This window comes from Protopterus annectens, chromosome 6.part0 (assembly GCF_019279795.1).
Source record: "Protopterus annectens isolate FY-2018-M chromosome 6.part0, PAN1.0, whole genome shotgun sequence".
Classification (NCBI taxonomy): domain Eukaryota; kingdom Metazoa; phylum Chordata; order Ceratodontiformes; family Protopteridae; genus Protopterus; species Protopterus annectens.
In genome coordinates, this window is record NC_056737.1 from 907,693,786 (window position 1) to 907,707,505 (window position 13,720).

Genomic DNA, 13,720 nt, shown 5'->3' on the forward strand with positions numbered 1-13,720 from the left:
CTACCTTCGGGGAGATGGTCTGTATTGTGTTTTGTTGTGTGTAATTGCAACTGCTATGTGTAGAGACACGTATAGTTTGGATTCATGCCCCCTGTGGATTGTGTGTGACGGCTAGAGTATGTGGTTCTACTTGTGAATGTACCTGTAATCCCAACCGTCTGATAAGGGACTATTGCAAACAAAACCTGTAACATTGCCGTTTATTCCATTATACAATGGCTAAAATTTTGCATGGCGCCTTTAAATGTGTCTTTCACAAGGTATGTTAACACTTCTGCAGATGTAATTGACTGACTGGATGTTTGTGCTGTAATTACAGACTGTATTGCTATAGTTTCTAGCGTGGGGGATGTAGGTGGGTGTACGTAGCATATACAGGTTTGTGGGGCTTGTATTTCTACATATTCCATATATATGTGTGTGGGCTCCTTCCCTAATTAAAGAACTATCAGTTAGTAGACTTATGTTACGGGATTATACATTGGGCCATTATTAATTGGTTTCTATATAGTATGCAGGTGAGGTTGATACTTCCAAACCTCCGGAATTACAGCGATATGTAAAGGGATATTTCTAAATGACAGCTATCCCGTGTATTTCTGTCCCAGATATTTGCAGTCATTGCAGTTGTGTTGGTAACAGAAACTCTTTGGCATGGGTTGCCACCTTTTCAAATGGCCATTGTGGGACACTTGCAGGACACACATCGGTGTTTACAGGCCGACACATACCCATGGTCAGTGCACAGGATAGCACATACTTTTATCCTCAATACATACTTATTGTTGTGGGACTTTGGCTACTTATCATATTGCATGTAACATTTACGTATCCTACATACAGGCATAACTATTTAATACAACTATTACATATTATATGGGACATAATAATGTCCTACAATCTCGGACAGTTGCCCTTTGTAATGTTTTATGTCAGGACACAACTGCCCAGGGAGGGGCTGTCCCTCCTAATGTGGGACAGATGGTAACCGTATGCATACGGCTAGCTATACCCACACCTACTGCAATGATCTACCTCCAAGTTGGCTCTAACAGACACACGATGCGGACACACACTCACACATTACAGTCACATGGACATGCACACGGTACGCTCTACACACATACACAGACTACGGCAATCACAAACTCAGTCGAACACAGTACCTACGTGGACCGCAACACTGGCAGCGGTAACTAAATGTCCCTTCATATCGTGATAATATTACTCGCGGTTCTACTGTTCTGGTACTGTGTTCTTTCAGTCTTTCAGCCTTGTGGTTACATGTGTCGGTATGTGACACATTCCATAGTTGGCGGTATCCTATTTCTTTGTACCTCCAAGGTTTTATGAATGTCGTTGACCTATCTATATATTTGCAGATATCAGAGAATCCGTATATATCAACATATATCTCTCTATCGCCCTTTCTATCTGTATTATATATATATATATATATATATATATATATATATATATATATATATATATATATATGTATATATATATATATATATATACATATATATATATATATATAGATGGATTCACTTCAGAAGCTCGAATTTACAAAATCTTGAATTGCAAATAACCGTAAGCAAAAGATCGAGTTTTGTAAACTCAAACTTCTGAAGCGAAACCAAAAAAAAAAAAAAGACAAACTTTGCTTCGCCCCCCTGCACCCCCCTACTTAAATATACCAACTCCAAGATCGCGCTACAGTGGGAAATGAAATCTCCATCTTGCGCTGTATGTGGAAGCGCAAAATGGGAGATTTCTCATTTTCTGTCAACACCACAAAAAAAAAAAAAAAAATTACGTACACACAGAGCATACAACAATCCTTGCCTCTGTGTGCACGCAATGTATTAAGGTAAGTAAACTCTTATTTTTACACACTACACATCTTCGATTTACTGAAATCTCGATCATATGGTCTCGACCATATGACATTCGAGATTTCAGTAATTCGATTATGTGAAGTGTTCCTATATATATATATATATATATATATGACAGGGAAACTGACAGGCAAGCTGCAGCTTTCATTGTGTACTTGTCGGTGTATACTGTTTCCTGGACTCCGCACGTTTGTGTCTGTACCTGTCACATTACACACATAGGTACATCTTGGCTACCATGGTGTTAGGTGATTGTATACATGACTGTGTGTTCTACTCTTGGCAGTGGTCATTTTACCCTTCACAGCAGGCGCTATTAGTACAGGGGTGAATAATGCTGGTTTCACCTGTTCTGGACATCACTGACCATGATCTGTGCGATATTCGGAGAAGCTTAGCCCTGTTTCGTGCATATCCGTATAGTCATTTTTAAACTATGCTTACCAGCAGTGGGCAACTCATAGTCCTGCTAACGTGTGCTAAACATGATCTGATGACCTGCATCCGACATGCATTATTCGTGCCTTCGGGATTACGTTACATCCCTTGCAGGACGTGGGACTGGGAACATGCACGACGGTCACTGCATTTACCACTTGGCCATCTGGGATTTGTACACGTGTTATGGCATTTTGTATGTGGAGTATACTATGGCTGTTACTCCATACTGCACAAACATGGGTAACTCAGTTAGTTTACATATGGATGAGTCCAGTTAATGGTATGTCCATGTGATGTTTACTGGATGTGCTCCGGCATTGGGTATGTATATCAAAGTGAGCCACACACGATAATGTGCTACACCTTCAAACGACCATATGTGGAGCATGCTGGGGTGATGAATACCTGTCATGGGTACACCCCATGCTTTGACACAACATCCATGATTACATTATATGGAGCCCCTAATTAACGCAGCAGGGAATCCGTGCAGAGTGTGTACGGAACAGTGCTTACACACATGTGATCCCATGATTGCCTCTGCTCCACTAAGCTATGGTTGGTTACTCGATGTTGTGGCAACAGCAGACACTGTTTGCCTCATTTGGTGTATGGCCTCTGACAATCGGGCGTGTACCTACCGATGTACCTGGGAACCTAAACACACAGCACCAACATATGCTGATAGGCGCATGTACTGTTCAGGTGTTGACATTCCTTGTTCCAATAGCTGTTGTGTGTACAATGTTTGAGGGCTGCCTATGTAGGATTCACACAGTGGGCCACCTGTACATTGCAATTTACAGGTGGTCGTGTGTGTGTGTGCCATCCATTTTACTATGTGTGTAGGTGGAGAGGTGTGTCAGTCTGTAGGGGCCTACACTGTCAGAGTATGTACTATACGTTCCCTCTTTGCCAAGGCGTAGGCATATTGGGCATGCCTCCATCTGCCTACTGGGGCTGGCACAGTGTGTTCGTGGTCTGAATCCCTCTGTGCCTGTGATGGCCTTGGCAATTGTGGTGGGCTATGAGGGCCTTCACCATTTTGTCCCTGCTGCAGCTGTTTCCGCAGGATCATATTATGTAGCATGGCACATACTATGAAGATGTGGGCACACGTGCCTGGAGAGTACTGCAAGGCTCCACCAGATGTGTCCAAGCAACAGAACCGTGATTTCAGCATCCCGAACACATGCTCTATGATGATTCTGGTTTGTGCGTGTGCCTCATTATGGTGTTCTTGCATGGGTGTGTGTGCATTTCTGATGGGAGTCATCATCCACGGCTCCAGTGCATAGCCAGCATCCCCCACAAGGTGGCCATGTGGGATGTCCCCCCTGACAAATACCTGATACAGCTGTGAGGCATGCCAGATATGGGAGTCATGGTAGCTTCCAGGGCTGCCAGCACACACATCCATGATAATGCCCTGGGCATTGCACACGACCTGGCAGTTGATGGAGTGGAATCCCTTGCGGTTTATGTAGCACTTACCATGCTCACCGGGTGGTGACTTGATATGTATGAGCGTGCAGTCTATCGCACCCAGTACCTCCGGGTAGTGTGCCACACGGTGGAAGTGACGCATATTGCTGGCCAACTCCTTCTGAGTTCGGGGGAAGTATATATGCTCATTGGCATGTGGTAACATGGCATCCAGGAATTGGTGTAGTACCCTGGATGCTGATGCCTGTGAGATCCCCATTATATCTCCAGTTGGCCTTTGAAAGGTACCCGTGGCTAGTATTCACAAGCTTACACATACCTTCATGTCCACTGGGATGGGTTCCCCTCTGTTGTTTCTGGTTCTCAGGAGTGGCCGCCACAGCTCAACTATTTGCTGTAAGATGTACCTGTCCACCCTGTAATGCTCTACTATCTCCAGATCATGTAGCCCCTGGTAGGTTACCCTTGGTCTGAACAGTCTTCTCCTCCTTCGGGGCCTGCGGTGGTTGTCGGCATCATCCTCCACAACACCGTGAGTCTCTAACATATGGTGATGAATCACAGCTATGGCAGCTCCAACATGTACATTTTAAAAGTTCCCCATGTGTTTACACCCTATGGTGCTGTATTTGGGAATACACAGGTGTGTGTAGGGTGCTTTCACACATTATACTATTGTTCTGTAAACACCGATGATGTCATAGGGTGTGTATGCACGATCATAGCTACAGGGTATCTTATGTGTTTTACTACAGGAACTACTATTGTGGTGCCTTTGGTATTGAATTACATTTGGCTGCCGTGGATTACCTCTTGCCCTTCCCTTTACATTTCTGCACATTTCACCTACCATTTTCTGGCATACATCCAGCAGCCTGCTTTCATTTGTACTTTCCTAGACCTGGCTTATCTTGCATAATGTGTTCTATTGCCGGTCTACTGTAGGTTTGCTTTGCTCTGCTATGACAGTTCCCATATCTTTGCAATCCAATGCCTCCCCTATCCTGTTTTGCAGGTTTCTGCAAGCAGACTTGTCAGCTGCCGTCAATTGGTCTCCGTGAGTTGATAGGTGTTAATTTCTCAGTTGTACTCCAGTTACCCTACTGTGTACTTTTCTTCCCCTGACCTTCCTGTTCGTGCTATTGTTTGCGGTGCGTGCATCTGCTTACCGGGTTTCGGGCACGTTTTCATCCCCGTACACATGCGCTTTCGGGCACCATATGTGCTCTCAGCTAAACGATTCTATACCTTCCTCCCCACCCCTGTCCTGCAGCTTTGCTTAGCAATGGCCAGGCCAGATTTGCATTGCTCCAATGTACTTACAGCTACGGTGACACACCCCTCTGCTGATGTCATGTATCACCTCTGAGCCAATCCTCGGTGTTATAGCGCTGCGCCGTTTGGTACATCCTTCATCCCACGGGACGTTTGCGATTCAGTATTACCTGCCTCATTTGCATGGCATTGACCACTAATTCATAGTTACCGCGCCGAACACTATCGCAGACCCCTAGCAACCCTTGCACCTTGCTTGTGGTGTACCATGCATACCATTGCATATTATGGTGAAATCCTGATTTGTATTACATTGCGATTTTATGACATTTGTATATATTTTCTTTGTGTTCCAGTTTGCACACACATGCCCTGCGGTTGTACTGTGCGTTACTGTGGACATGACATTAAATGTTGATTTTTAGGTGTTGTGCATCTTTTCTTATGCCATTGGCTGTGTATTTAGCCATTGGCATATGTTAACTTTGTAATACATGAGTCTGGTCCGCTTCCATAGCTCCAATGTTCTGTTTGGGAAAATGTAAACCATGTTTTTTGGTTTACATTTCCGTGGGCTTACGCTACGCCTGCACCACTTCATGAATCACTATATGCCTTCATTTGTATGGTGCGACACTGCGCATGGGGTGATTAGCATACCTAAGCTTAGGGCTGCGCAGTTCTGGTGTACGCCGGTAGTGCACGTGGAATTGGATTGTACCTGAATCGCTCGGCGGCCATATTTGGCATTATACCACCTACGCTACACCTGTGCCTGGCGCAAGCTTCATGAATCCTGGGGCATGTCTTTCTTTTTGAAATGTTAAAGTGTGCTGAAACTCTGGAAAAATTATGTGAAGAAAAAATTTTTGAGAATATCATTGACAAAACAATATTGATATTTCTATGATTATGAATGAATATTATAATAACAAAGTATATAAGTATATATATATATATATATATATATATATATATATATATATATATGTGTGTGTATACACACACACACACACACACACACACACACACACACACACACACACACACACACACATAGGCACACACACATTAGATCAGATTCAGTAAATCCTACACAGTCTGCTAACACTGTGTGCATGCCACGCCATGACACACACATGTTTGGGCACTGTTTTATATTCAGTAAGTGGCTCTACACAGTGTATAGAGCTGCACAACCACGGTATACACTGTGGCATGCTAATTACAGCATAGGCAACTGAACTGTATTCTAATTAAGCAATCAAATATGGAAGAGCTATTCAATGAGGTATAAAACAACTGTGCAGACTCAGTGCTGGTTTTCCCTGCAAATTCCAAAACCTATTGGGATACAGCCGGTGAAAGGAATCTACAGAGAAAGAATGGTAGGGGCTGTTGTTACTTTAATTCATGCGTATGTGCAACAGGCTAAAGTCTATGCTTCTGCTGCTAATAGACCTTGACCAAGAAAGAGAATAGTTTTCAGACCCTGGTTAACTTATCACACTCTACATTAGGTGGAGCACCACAGGGTAGATAGAGACGCACTACAGGCACTCTAAAACCTCTGTCATTCTCAACTCATACCCAGGGCAAACTGAGGGGAACCCATACAATGGAGACAAAGGTATGTGCAGCCCTTAGAATTTTTAGCTACAGGAACCTTTCAGATACTAACAGGTGACATGCCTGGGGTGTCACAGGCATCAGCATCTAGGATCCTCCATCAGTTCCTGAATGCTATGCTCCAACATGCCAGTGATCACATATATTTTCCCTGTAGTCCTGAGGACAGGGCCAGGAATATGCAGGAGTTCTACCTTATAGCACACTACCCTGAAGTACTGGGTGCCATAGATTGTAGCATTAATTAAAATGTATTCCAGGAGAAGGCGAAGGCCGAGGTACCAGAATTAAAAAATCACAATTGCAGCAGTTGGTGTTCTCCATCTTGTATTTTGTATGCCATAGATTGTACACATATAGAAATTAAGGCACCACCCGGGGAACAGAGAAGGGCCTACATAAATAGAAAGGGCTTCTACTCTATTGGCTGCCAAGTCATTTATAATGCTAAGGGAATCATCTTGAATATGTGTGCTGGCAATGCAGGCAGTTACTACGACTCACATATCTGGCACATCTCTCAACTTTATGAGATGTTCACTAGTGGTAATATCCCAGGGGGTCATGTACTGGGGGATGCAGGTTATGCACTGGAACTGTGGCTGATGACACCCAGCAGAAATCCACATGCACCCACTGAAGAATGCCATAATGAGGAATATGCTCAAACCAGAAATATCATAGAGCATGTGTTTGGGCTGCTGAAATTGCAGTTCCAGTGCCTAGATACATCTGCAGGAAACCTGCAGTACAATCCACGTACATGTATTGAAATCTTCACTGTCTGTGCCATGCTTCACAACATCATCCTGAGAAAGCAGTTTAAGCAGATCAACAAGGAGAAGGGGTACACATCCCACCACTAATGGCAAGGTCATCAGAGCCACATGCAGGGGAGGTGTCAGAGGGGGACCCAGCAGCTGCTCTGTGTGTAGTCAGACAAAGGCATGCTCAATATAACCTTGCCTTGGCTAATAGGCAAAACATAGCACACTCACTGACCACCTAAGGGGCTAAAACCTTCATCCTATGCACATACATATAGTAACATTGATGCCAGGCAACACTCACAACCTTTATCTACCCATATAGTGGCTGTGAACTCCTAGCATGAGACAGATTCAGCCCTGAACTAAAACTGTAGCAACTGCTGGATTTACAAGGTGAGTGTGGAAACTGGAGTGTTAAAGCAGAATTTTGTAATAATATGAATGAATGGCATATCCTTCCATGTTGTTACCTAGTAATGTAAGTAAGTAAAAGATGGGTGAGTTGTACAGCAATGACTTTAACATGTAACAGCAGAGACTTATGTGAATACATGTGCCCTCTATCAAGTAATAGGTGTCAGGCATCAGAGATTCACACATTCATAACTCTCAAAAGTACTGATGGTCACTGAATGTCCTCAGTTTGGCCTCATACTTTTGTGCTGGAAAATCATTAAAGAGAGAAGTTAGAAAGTAATGAGACACATGGATGCTGGATAGTGGATGTCAAGATGATGAGGCATGGCATCTATCACCCCACTGATTGCTGGAGTTGATTTGGCTAATCTGACTGCTTAGGTGGGTGTCCCCTTCCTCCTCACGGCTTCATGTACGTTACTCCTGATGAACTGCACTCATTTGAGTAGCTTGGTTATTCATCATTCTTCAGAGCTCCTGGCTGTAGAGTCAGCTTGACTCCCTGTCATGGTAGACATTTCAGTTTCAGACTTCAAAACAGGGGTTTAAAACCTTTTGCCCTTTATATGTACAATAAAGAGACTTTTAACAAGAACTTGGATGAGTCTGGATTCCTACTGCATTCACATCAGCAACTATCTGCAGCCAAATTTGCATTCTGCCCAACCTATCCAGACATCCCCTCTCAAGCATAAAGGTGCCATGACACCTAAAGCCTTCCACAATTACTTCATTTCCAAGGCCACTGAAGGGGGATTTTCAGGAATTGTGATGCTAGGGTGCCATAGTCCTAGATGACATAAAACACAAAAGCAGGATAATACACATAAGTACTACAAAAAAGTCCAAGAAAACAGAATCATTTAGGTCAGGTGCAACTGCAGCATTCAGCCTAAGTTGCCAATTAAGGTCCTTTAACTCAAGCAATGTATCTGTATCCCCACATAAAGGTGTCACCATAACTTTGTTAATGACAAAAAATAAAAGCCTCTTGAAATTAGGACAAGCAGTGGTATACCTATAAAGTTCATTAGTATTTTTCTTTTTCCTTATATCATAACAAGTTCCCTTGCTCTATCTTTCAACTTCCTGATAGTTTTCCCCATGTAGAATGCATTGCAGGAACCACAGCTAGCCAAATATACAACATAGGTACTATTGCAATTACATTTCCCTAGGCAAGATAAGGTCCTCTCAAAACTGTGGACTATTATGTATAGGCCCTCATGAATGTACCTGCACATCTTGCAAAACCGGAATTTCTGCATGTTGCTGTGCATCAATGACGTTTTTGCTGATATCAGTTCTAAAAATGTTTTAATATTCTTCCTTCTTGAACAAATCACTATAAGAGCTATTCCAAGACATTTTTAATCTTGTCTATAAACACAATATCCCAATACAGCTTAATAATGCTAACATACTGGTGAGTGTTGATAATGAATGGTACCACAAATATTGGGGTAGTCACATTGGGCAGGTCCTTATATTCAATGTCAGTGGTTATAACACTCATGTTCACCTTTCTACAATCTGTATCAGTTCTTAGAATGGGCGCAAATTGGTTGTGCTGATGGCCCTCCACTTCAGCCCTGATGCTAGTGCTGTAGATGATATTACAGTTGGTTATATGAATGATGATTTTAGTTCTCTGCTGCAAAGCTGTTTGTGTGGCAAAAAGGGATAAGACACCCTTACTGTGTTTAGAAGGTCCTTTGGAGTGAGAGTTCCAATTCAGACCTGTATAAAATTTTTCGTGTGTACCAACATAAACTTTCTAGTGCTGCCTATTTTATAGATTTCTTTTCTTCATTTCACCTAATTTTTCTGCGTTTGTCTTTTTTCTTTAAATGGCAATGTTTGCACGATGCATGGCTTAGCACAAACAAGGGAAATGGAAGAGCACAAGGAATGTCAGGTTTAGCTGTGTTTATCTCATTTGCACGATGCTTAGCAGTGTGCAAATATGGACTATTGGCCCACAGAGAAAGTAGACAGAACACCTGCAGACAGGGTGTAGACAGTGTAAAGGTCAAAAAGGATGCATTGTTACATTTTTGTTTTCCATTGAGCAACCCCTCTAAGCAGTGTTGCACAGTGGTTTACAAGGTTCTCCAACACCTGCAGCCATCAAACACCCACAGACAGGATGCAGATAGTCAAACATTTACAATTTAAAATGGCTATATTCTGTTGGGAACCACACAAGCACACTAAGTAGGGAAAGTAGTTTCCTAGGGAAAAAATATGCTGTTCCAAAACACATACACACAACAGAAGCACACCAAACAAACAGCAATCCGCACACATACACCTAAAATCTTATACCTAACCCTACACTAAACTATACACACACCACTAACTATCCACTTACCTTAACCCAAACCCTAACCCTAAGGTCTGGCACTGTCGCACACTCACCTCACCCGCGCCCTAACCCTAACTCACCTAACCCACCCTAACCCTCACGTCCACACAATCGCACACATACCTAACCCACACCCTAACCCTAACTAACCTAACCTGCACTCAATTGCACACTTACCTGAACCCAACCTGTAACTTTCCACCACAGAGCTAAAAATACCGAAGCAACAGAAACGGACAAACAAATTATTTCCCTAAGAAAAAATTTGGTTTTCTGTTGCTTTGATATTTTCAGCTTTCGATGAATAGGGGTCGATATTAGAACATTCAAAGTTTTGGAACTTCAATGTTCTAATATAGACCCAACATCCCAATGTTGTGTAAGTATGTTAATAAAAAGAATTTATAATACATAGAATGCTAAATATAGGCAAGACTGGTATGCATAATGCTGTTCTGTTTTTTCTTTTCTTTTCATAGCTAATCCTGAAATTGAGTCAAATCGACAGACTCATATTGATCATCTGTAGAGACTGAGGGAAGCACATGGTATGTATGCAGCAAAAGAGAAGTATTATTGTAGCTTTAAAAGTTAAAGATGGATGTTTTTGTTTTCTATACAGTAGTAGCAAAGTATGCATGCATATCCTAACTGTAAAAACAAGTATGCACGCATATGTCAATTGCTCAAAACAGCTTTGGAGTCAAGTATAAGACTGTAGTCAGAGGTTGTAGGTTCAAATACCATGAGTAACAATTATACAATACTGCAATTCTCTAATAATATTACATAAATTAAAATCTATACAAGTGGCATAAATGTCCGCTGTTAATTGTAATCTGTTTAATTGGACCAAGCATATGTGCAATATACGCACACTGCCAGGATTACTTTGAGCAATCTGTAATAATAGTTTGTAGTTGTTAGGCTGTATACTTAAATATAATACTTTAGATAAAATAGTTGTAGAACTGTGTTAATGCATTGTATGTCACATATGATGGTGTTAGTTCTATCTCTATTTTTTCTCACACCCCCAACCCTTATCTCTTTTTTTATTTTCTATCATGTGTTGTCAAAATATATCCATGTCATCCAGCTATAACAAACCACTAAATTATTCACAGCACAGCAAGGTAGGCCAACCTCAGTGGGCCAGCCTTCCTCTGCTCCACCAGCTCCAATACTGATACCAAGCAAATCTGGGACCAAGCCTGGCAGTACAATCTCTGCTGCCCCTGCACTACCTGTGGCCTCAGGTAGCACTATCCCTGCAACTGGTGCTGTAATACTCTCAGGGAGTACTGGCAGAGGAGGGGATTTCATCACCCACCAGGAGATGCCAGGGTTGGTGCATAGTTTCATGCACAGCACCACTGATGTACAGCTATGCAAGGTGGAGAGGTTGCTCTCCCTCATGGTTCTTAGGAGGAAAAGACATCAAGCACTCCAGCAGCCAGTGAAGTAAGGAGACAGTAATGACAGCCATATGGGTGAGGACTAGATTCTCACTGTCCCCTTGTTTGATGGGCATGAGCTTGCGTTGTTCCCTCCCTCATCCCAATCAGGGTGTCCCCAACCTATTTCTCTATCATCATCCCTGTGTCAAGTCTTGCTTGTTATGTTTGTTTGCATTTGCTTCCTCACCTACCCAACTTACCTGACTAGAAATCTCACTGTCCCTTACCCAGCATTCCTCTCTTACTGAAGTCAAAAAACAAAAATGGGCACCTGTCCCACAAAAAATATCTTACTATACATAGCTTTCCATTTCACACACATGTCTTCTTGACACACTTGATTTGGTCAAGTTGGCTATACAACATTATTGCATTGTTGTCACCCTTCTTTGTAGAGGTGACAGTCCAAATTCAGCTAATATTCTGTACACATTTTCAGTTTACACTCTTAAAGAAATGGAGAGCTATGGTTCTTTCTTACCTCCTTTCTGCACATTGTATATTCCTTTACCTTTCTTCTTCCTTCTGCATGCCCCCCATTTCACCATTTTCCTATCTACCCTACTTTAACACATATACTTTGGTCAAACAATAGAATAGCACACAACAGACATAAGTACCAGAAAAGCAATGTAGTCCTTCATTTTTTGACATCTATGTTTGCATGGAGGTTGGCATCACTCACCAATGCCAAGTAACAGTGAACAGCTCTTTCTTGGTGTGGTTAACTCCACACAATGATGCTTAAACATTCCTCACTACATCACCACACAGTAACACATAGTGAAGGTAGTGTAAAGTATGATTTAGTTGCATTATCACTAGTTATTGAAAAGTATTATATACAACTGAAATCAAAACATATACCATCTGGGCTCAAAAAGAAATGAATCAATGCATTTACACCTGCTGCCACAAAGTCAGCTAAGCAGCAGGTGTGTTTCATACAGATGTTCACGTCTGAGAATTTTTTCCTTGGGGAAACTACTCACTAGTTGGCCATCATTGGGAATTTGCCCTTTTCCCCACTGTGACCCGGAGTTGGTATATTTAGTTGGAGGGAGTTTGGGTGGGTTTTTAATAATGTGGCTCTTGTGTTGGTTGTTAGGTTGGGTCATTAGTAAGTTTCTCTTGGAAAAAATTTGCGGAAGTGAACATTTGACGGAGTTAGCTTTTGACGTATTGAGTTCAATGAATATCGATTCAATGTTTAGTCACTTCAATGAAGTCATATAGCCCTCTTTCATGCACACAGTACTAACTCTCAGAATTTTAGCAATGAATCTTGCATTTGTGCACTGCTTAACTACATGCAAACAGGGAAAGAAGTAGCAATGCTCAAACACTTTGCCAACCATTGAGCAAACCTGCTGTTCGCCATTACTCTATGCAAAGTAAATAATTGCATTTATTGATTTTGATTACTGTTTAGTCTTCATGCCATGAAACTACATGTGTAAACATAAAACAATGAAGGGCCTATCTAAGAAAGTGTCACATATTTCCAATGTTACCTCCCTCATGCACTGCAACCCTGGTCTCTCAGTACTTGTTCACAAATATATCAACTACACTACATAAATTAATAACAAATGTTGTGTTATACACCATGAACAGCTTTAGAATGACAATAAACTTTCAGATTTTCAAACACTTGAAGTAATGTGGACACCTGTTTGTGAACAGTTTGGAAATCTGTCTCTTAAAGTGTACCTGCACATTGGAACACATAAATCATGGGGCTTTTTATATGGACACTTATAATATCCCAGCTGTGTGCAGCAGACCTGTAAGTTGTTAATGCTACATCAATGTCTGTTACATCAGTTAGATGTCCTGAAAGAGATCATCAAGGGCATGCATGATAACACTATCATCCTGTGTAACTTGACTAGGCGAAGGCATTTGACACAAATCAACACAGAGGTATTCACTCAACACTGTCGGATGTGGACGTAAAACAGCTATATCACCAAGTGGGTATACCTCTGGATCACAAGCATGGCACCTAAA